The sequence below is a fragment of the Cucurbita pepo genome, chromosome LG01 (assembly GCF_002806865.2).
Source record: "Cucurbita pepo subsp. pepo cultivar mu-cu-16 chromosome LG01, ASM280686v2, whole genome shotgun sequence".
NCBI classification, from domain to species: domain Eukaryota; kingdom Viridiplantae; phylum Streptophyta; class Magnoliopsida; order Cucurbitales; family Cucurbitaceae; genus Cucurbita; species Cucurbita pepo.
The window spans coordinates 21,119,428-21,126,029 of record NC_036638.1 but is presented as its reverse complement, the minus strand read 5'-3'; the positions used below and the strand labels follow the sequence as shown (position 1 = coordinate 21,126,029).

General features: G+C 28.4%; 1 protein-coding gene and 1 long non-coding RNA gene across 4 annotated transcripts in view; one reads left to right on the top strand and one right to left on the bottom strand.

Moving 5' to 3' along the window:
- Nucleotides 1–3,901: 3,901 nt before the first annotated feature.
- LOC111782150 overlaps nt 3,902–6,602 on the bottom strand; it is a 13,685-nt gene continuing 10,984 nt past the window's right edge. Inside the window, exons 13-15 of one of the 3 annotated variants that reach the window (XR_002813104.1) lie at nt 4,553–4,644; nt 4,198–4,237; nt 3,902–4,003 (exon numbers count right to left, since the gene is read on the bottom strand). The gene's annotated coding sequence lies outside the window, so the exon portion shown is untranslated. Of the gene's footprint in view, nt 4,238–4,264; nt 4,645–6,602 lie in introns of those variants that run through there. The other 2 variants (XR_002813078.1, XM_023663147.1) reach the window with 2 other exon arrangements.
- LOC111782709 overlaps nt 6,290–6,602 on the top strand; it is a 3,930-nt gene continuing 3,617 nt past the window's right edge. Inside the window, exon 1 of the long non-coding RNA XR_002813183.1 lies at nt 6,290–6,317. This is a non-coding gene — a long non-coding RNA (uncharacterized LOC111782709). The remainder of the gene's footprint in view (nt 6,318–6,602) is intronic.

Sequence of the window (6,602 nt, the reverse complement as noted above, 5' to 3'; positions counted from 1 at the left end):
TAGGTTGTCGGATCTGGAAGAAGAGGTGAATGACGATTCTAGGTTTTCGATTTTTCCTGAGTGTTCGTTTCCTTCTTGTTTCTTTGTTTTTCTCTTTGGAGAATGAGTTTTACGAGCTTGACCGTTTACTTTTTCGATCTCATGGTTGCTTCGACTTGATTGCGAACAGATCGAACTGTGTAGGTTATTTTCGTGTCTCTTTGTATGCAGGTTCTTCGGAACGTCCAAAATGGAAACCGAAGCTTCTTCTGTTCATCAGCGCTCGTTGCATTTCAGGTGAAGCTAACACTCTTTGTTTTCGTGTCCATGGCCGAGTCGCTTGCTTCATCTCAGGTGAACCGTTCTTTCCTCTTTCTACTTCTTTAGGGATCATGTTTTTCACAGTGATTCTGTTTCCATAAAATTTCTTCTAATTCTTTTATGGACTTTCGAATTTAAAAAAAAAAAAACGTTGGAACCTAAAATGATTTTGAATCATAGTAACTCCTTTTGTCTTTTACATGTTGAATTGTTTTTATAATATGTAAAACGACATCTCGTGATTATTTTGTATTTTATAATGCTAATGATTGCAGTCGGAAATCATTTCTTGTCTTATTTAAATTCTAGTTTCTTCGATCCTGTCGTTTCACGAAAGATTGGATTCAACATTTACCAGATTTCCTTTTTGTCATCTGATATTTAGATTTTTTTTTTTCATTTTTTAAATGCGTTTGCAAACGTTTTTCTTTCTTTCTAAATCTGAAAAGCTTTAAATTTATATATTATCTTATTTTTGGCTACTCATTTTGTGTCATTTTTCAATTGTCTATACAATAGGAGAAATAAATTATTATTTTTTTTTTTTTTTTTTTTAAAGTTGAATCATGCCAAAAATTCTTTATAAATTTAGCAACGTAAGAGTAAATAGTTCTAAATCTAACCTATTAATTGAAATGACGTTAAAATTATTTTTATGTAATTTTGTAATACTAAATATTTTTTACTGCATTTTAGGTAGCAATCGCTGGTAAAGTGTAAGTTTTATTTATTAAACAAACATGTCTACTTAATCAAATTAAAATATGAAGTATTTTCAACTAAGTTATAAAGTTCTATATATATATATATTGTATTGTATGGTTATTTTATCATTTAATTTTGATATATATATATATATATAGTATTGTTATTTTGTCATTTAATGACGTATAAAGATGGGTAGGTCTTGATTGATAAAAAAAAAAAAGTTAATCCTAAAAGATTGCATTGATTTTTTAAATTAATAAAATTGATAAGTATCACAAACATTATAATATCTCTAACCTGCTGATCCCTCATTTATATATAACACATTATAGTTCTTGAATACATTACTTTTTTAGAACCTATGTGAAACTTTTTTATAGATTTATTATCACAATGCATTCCTTTTTAATAACAACTTAAGTGAATCTAGGCATTACGTGAATCCCAATGTCATTTATATGCAACCTAACCAATAAATTCTAGTTAGTTAGCTTTCAACTTAAAACTAAAATGAGAATCTTTTGAATCTGTTCAATCATAATAGGAGCACACAAATTATCCTTGGAATATGTATTGATTTTATTAAACGATCTTGATATTAGTGATGGTGTTGCTGTTTTTTTTTTTTTTTTTTTTTTTTTTCTATCTATAATTTGTGACTCAACACTTCATCCCTTTGCCAATCGAATCGCAAATAGGCATAATGCGCCGTTTCTGGAGTTTTATTTGTTTCTTACTTAATTTTTGTCAATTTCTTTTTTGTTTTCTTTTTTTGTTCTTATCAAGAATTCAAAATTGGAATTTGAATTTTGCCCTTGTTTTTGTTTTTCTTCATTTTTTTTCTCGGCTTACTTTTACTTTTCACTTTTAATCCTGACATATTTTGTCTTTACTCATATACTTTTTTAGTAGATCATATTTTTAACAATGAAGATTAATCTCATGTTCTACCATATTTTGTCTTCACTCATATAGATCATATTTTTAATAATGAAGATTAATCTCATGTTCCACCATATTTTGTCTTCACTCATATACTCTTTTAGTAGATCATTTAACATAAAATTACTTCAAGCCAAACATTTAATTTTGACTAATTCAATTTGGGTTTAGTATGTTTAGACCCTTTTCTTCCTTTTCTTCTAGTTTCAAAGGATTACTTTTAGCTCGTTTAAAATTTTAGAAGTTTAAAGTTTAAATTATTTATGTATATAGTTGGTTTAAAATTTTTGAGTTGTTTGCTTATCTAGTTTAAATTATCAAGAGTAAATTTAAATTATTTAATGTAAAATTAGGGAGTTTAAATTATTAAGAGTAAGTTTAAATTATTTTATATAAAAATTAGTTTGAGCTAGGTTAAATGATTAGGAGTAGGTTTAAATTATTTTATACAAAATTAGGTGAGTTAATTTCCATAGTTCTAATTTATGATGATTGAATTCCTCATGTAGAATTAAATTTTAGAGGATAGTTTTAAATGTCGTTAGCATCAAAAGGAGTTGTAGTAGCTTCAGCTTAGGCCAACCAAGTAAGTGGTACTTAACGCTAGCATCAAGAAGTTGTAGTAGCTTCGGCCTAGACCAACCAAGTGGCTTTACTATCGGGATGGTTAGAAATTGATGTATGATGACATGTGTCACACTAGTATCAAAGAGTTTTAGTAGCTTCGACTTAGGCCAACCAAGTTTCGGTATGGTTACAAATTGATGTTGCATGATATGTGCCCCATGATTATGAAATGTTTAGGAAATGATGAATACGATACGATATAACTGATATGTTTATGAAATGATATGACTATGATAGGTTTATGAAAATGATATGACTATGATATGTTTATGAAATGATGTAATTATGAAATGTCCATGAAATGATATGACTATGATATGTTTATGAAAATGATATGACTGTGATACGTTTATGAAATAATATGACTATGATATGTTTATGAAAATGATATGACTATGATATGTTTATGAAAATGATATGACTGTAATATGTTTATGAAATGATGACTGTAATATATTTATGAAATGATGATTATGAAATGTTTAGGAAATAATGTGAATATGATATGATATAACTGATATGTTTATGAAATGATATGATTATGAAAATGATATGACTATGATAGGTTTATGAAAATGATATAATTATGATATGTTTATGAAATGATGTAATTATGAAATGTCCATGAAATGACATGACTATGATATGACTGTAATATGTTTATGAAAATGATATTGATATGACTGTGACATGTTTATGAAATGATATGACTGTGATATGTTTATGAAATGATATGACTGTGATATGTTTATGAAATGATATGACTGTGATATGTTTATGAAAATGATACGACTGTGATATGTTTATGAAAATGATATGACTATGATATGTTTATGGAAATGATATGAGTATGATATAATTATGAAATGTCCATAAAATAATATGACTATAATATGTTTATGAAATAATATCACTATTATATGTTTATGAAATGATATAATTATAAAATGTCTATGAAATGATATGACTATGATATGTTTATGAAATAATGACTGTAATATGCTTATGAAATGATGACTATGATATGTTTTTACAAAATTATATGATTATGATATGATTATGAAAGGTTAGAATAATGATATGTTTGTGATATGATATATTAATGTTATAATGTGACGTGTTGATAATACGATATATATTATGGTGTAATACGTTTGACGATATAACACATGTTGTGACGTGTTTTATGATATGCTATTTGCATAATATGATATGATATGTCAAAAGGTATGCATGATATGACATAAGATCATGTATGATATGAATGATACAATATTCAACTCCAATACATGTCTCAAAGGATATATTGTAAAATGACATGCTATGAGGAGAACATTAGAGGTTTTACATGATAATGAATGAAAATGTTGAGACCTCATGCATCGAAAAATATCCTTTTTTTACGATGATACAGATGCATACATTACTACGAAAGAAAAATGGTAAAAGATGATATCACCAAAGGAGGAAGAGATGATGGCAATGATGACCACCGTGGTGGAAGTGAGAACAGTGGCGATGGTGGTGGTGATAAAGATAAGGATGATGGTGGGAGTGATAAGAAGGATGAAGATAATAAAGATTATAAGTAATCGTGGAAGAAGATGGAGAGGAAGACACCTTTGAAGGACTGGAAGAAGAATAAACCTCTGCCCTTCCACTACCAAAAAAGACAGAAGTAAAAGAGTGATCAAGAAAATATGCTAATTTATCGAATAGTTGTTATCAATTAGTGTTTGTGTTCAGTAAAATCTAGTTATTAAGTGGAGGTACGATTCAAACCAATAAAATCATGAAAACATACGGGATGAGCAAATTTAAAGATTACCACAGATATTTGAAAGACGTCCCCACAGCCCCTCCATGTGCACCCATTTTAAAAACAAATAAAAAAAAAAGATCCGAAAATACTATTGGCTAATATGATGGAATAATAAAAGTTATCCTAAACCTAAACATGTTGAGGGATGTACACCTTTTGGAAGTCTTCATATTTACAGGTCGAAAGCTGATTGTGTATTGAGTAGTTCCAAATCCCCTTCTATTTCTCATGCTATCTCCATATACCTGATGTGATACAAAATATTACATGGACCATAAAGAGTTAAAGAAATAATAAAACAAAGGGCTTAATGCTCCCAGCCTTGGACCTAATGCAAAAATACTATCTATTCCTTTTCCCTGTCTTTCTGTTTCACTTTGTTTTCTTTGTTGCAAAAGTGTTGATATTTTGAGATTTATTGGAAGTACAATGACAAAAATTTAAATATTTAGAAGTATATAAACTAAAATTGAATATTTGAAAGCATCTAAACTAAAATTAGGTCAGACTTAAAGTACAAAAACCAAACTGGTATTTTGATCTCAAAAGTGCAACATCAAGCAACATCGTATTTTGTATCCACGTTGAACTGCAAGGCTACTATAAACAAGACAATTCATATGGGTATTTTTCAAATCATAATCCAAAAAATAGAAACAGCATTGGACTAAGAAATTTGGAGCATGCTCATGAGAAAAACAAACAGCTTGATATAGATTAATTTATACAAAAATAATACCAATCCGAATAAAAGCCTACATTATTTAGATTCTTAATATCTATTAAATTTATATTCTAAAACGGTTAATATAATTCTTTTACTCGTGGTAGATTTTTTTTTACTTATTTGAGAATAGTTACTTATGAATAATTTACCTATAACTGAGAAAAAAATTAATAAATTAGTGTGAATTATTAAATAATTAGAGACAGAAAGAATTTAATCATTTATGGAGTTATAATGGGATGTTCTGCTTCCTTAATTCTATACTTTTGTTGTTGGTTCTCTTAAATTCCTTGTATTAATAATAAAATAATTTATGCAATCATCCGTAATAAGATAGATGGTGCATTAATTAATTAATTAATTAATAGTTAAAGGGAATGTTAAAATGCAGTCTATTATTGGAATGTAGTATTTGGTGGTGCAAGACAAGGAAACACTCTCAACCGTTGGAATTGCTTTCTCTCTCTCTTTTTTAAAAAAAAAACCATTTAGATTCTTAACTAAGGAAGAGCCTAATAATTGAGTAACCTAGAGGCATATGTTTTGTGTTTTTTTTATTTTTATTATTTATTTTTATAATTAAAATAAACCAAAATAATCTGAGAAAAAAAAAACGTTAATAGTTAATTTTAAATTATTAATATATATACACACTTTTCGCGTCTTTAAATACTTTTATTTTTTATTTTTAAAATAATTTCGGAGAAAAAGAGGAGTCCTAATAAATCCAATGAATAAATATTTTAATTGAAGATATAATGTTTTTGTTAATTGAGATATTATAGTAATTGATATAAATGCATAAACTTGTAATACCATGTTATGTGCAAAGCATGTGGTATATTTTTAATATTTTAAATGATTTTTTTAAAAATAAAAACATTTGTTTTTGGATGGACAAGCACATCAATCACTTCCAACGACTATGGGCTACGCTCCATTACTTGAAACGAAAATATGGGCCTTCTCCGGCCCAAATGTTTGGAGTTTCTATTGGGCTTCACTTCAATCTCAAGGCCCACTTGTTTCTTATAATGGGCCGTCTCAGCTTCTATCATAGTCTAGAACTTGTGCTATAAACGCCGCACAGCTTTAAAAACAAATTTCCTCCACGGAAGCCTCATTTTCTTTCACTTTCCCGCTATTTTATCGCTCGTTTTCTTTCGCTGAGATTTTGCTGCTGCACTTCAGGTATGGAAGAGATGATTCTAGGTTCTTTCTATGTTCTTCTTCTTGTTTTTCCTTTTTCTGTTTCTTAGTAATTAGTTTTTTCAGACATGGATGAGATCAATGATGATTTCGATTTTGTCCGAGTGTTCGTTTTCTTCTTGTTTCTATGTTTCTCTCTTTGCAGGATGAGTTTTACTTGCTTGACTGTTTTATTTTACGATCTCATGGTTGCTTCGACTGGATTGCGAACAGATCTTACGGTGTAGGTTGTTTTCGTGTTCTCTTTGTTTGCAGGTTCTTTGGCCG